Consider the following 1,413-nt stretch of genomic DNA (forward strand, 5'->3'; position numbering starts at 1 on the left):
GTCTGTGGGAGTCTGGGGGTGTCTGTGGGAGTCTGTGGGAGTTTGTGGGAGTCTGTGGGAGTCTGTGGGAGTTTGTGGGAGTCTGTGGGAGTCTGTGGGAGTTTGTGGGAGTCTGTGGGAGTCTGCGGGAGTCTGGGAGAGTCTGTGGGAGTCTGGGGCAGCGAACGGCCCATGACCCAGAAGTGACTCAACACGAAACTCTCATGAGTAAAATGGAAGATTACACAACAATAACTCTAAATTATTTATTTTACTTATCACAAAACATATATATGATATTTATTTGAAACATTTATAACGTTTTATTTATTTATTTTTTTTGTGTACAAAAAACTAGAGGTGGGGCGGCACCTTAGCGCCCCCTATTGACCAGCCGCCACTGCTTGTAGCTGTAGCTAGCTTTTTGTTACTTTTAGTTAGCTTCTTTCACCTTTAGCTCTTTTTTTTAGCTCCAGCACCTCAGGTTCAGCACTTCACAGTGTAGAAAATGTAACCTTGGGGGGTGGGTCGCTTCCACACCCCGTGGTTCTGAACAGTTTTTTTGGACCTGGCCCTCTGTAATCCCGTTATGTGGAGCAGCCTCGTCAGCATCAGTTCGTGATGCCATGGCAACCGCTGGTCGGGGGCCGGCCCCTCCGCTCTCGGCCAATGGAAAGCTTCTTTTCAGATTAGCTGGCGATGATCTCGTCACGTTGCCCCGCCCACTCTGAGGAGATGCTGAAAGGAGAAGGGGGCCTGCAGGGCCTTGGTTTGGTGCCAATTTGAATAATTWATTTAATTCATGCTTTTACTTTAAATTTGTAATTTTAATGAAGTTTTATAGAGATCCTTTGATTTGAGTCACTTGTTTTTGTTTGTTTGTTGGATTTCTGAAGTCGTTGACACGTCAGAGATCACCTGCAACCAGGTGTGACCTCTGACCCTGCAGGTGAGTCAAACCTTCAGCTAACATGATGAAGTGTCCCCTTCTTATAACCTTCTGCCACACCCAGAAGTAAACAAAGCAGGATCAACCGACACGCATTCCTTCTATGGTGAAGGGGTTTGCTCCTGAAGACACACAAACATGTTTACCACTGAAAACAAGTGAGGTAAGGATTTGCACATTTTTCCCATCCTTATAAGGAATTGCTGAGACGTTAATTTAAGAACAAACAACACTTGATTGACACACACAGGCCTCATCACAATTCTGTAGGATGACTCCATACACCTCAGTGACCTTTGACCTCTGTCAGTAAGACTGGTAAAACTCTTCCACTCTGTTGTTTAGAGCAGGACGGCACAGCACGACAGCATGAAATGTTAAGTTTATAATTAGTAATAAATGAGTTTTCTCATGAAAGGAAGGTGAAACTCATCTTCTTTAACATATTATATTTATATATACAGCGGGTAAAATAAGTATTGAAC

Source organism: Austrofundulus limnaeus, unplaced genomic scaffold (assembly GCF_001266775.1).
Source record: "Austrofundulus limnaeus strain Quisiro unplaced genomic scaffold, Austrofundulus_limnaeus-1.0 Scaffold1923, whole genome shotgun sequence".
Lineage (NCBI taxonomy): Eukaryota > Metazoa > Chordata > Actinopteri > Cyprinodontiformes > Rivulidae > Austrofundulus > Austrofundulus limnaeus.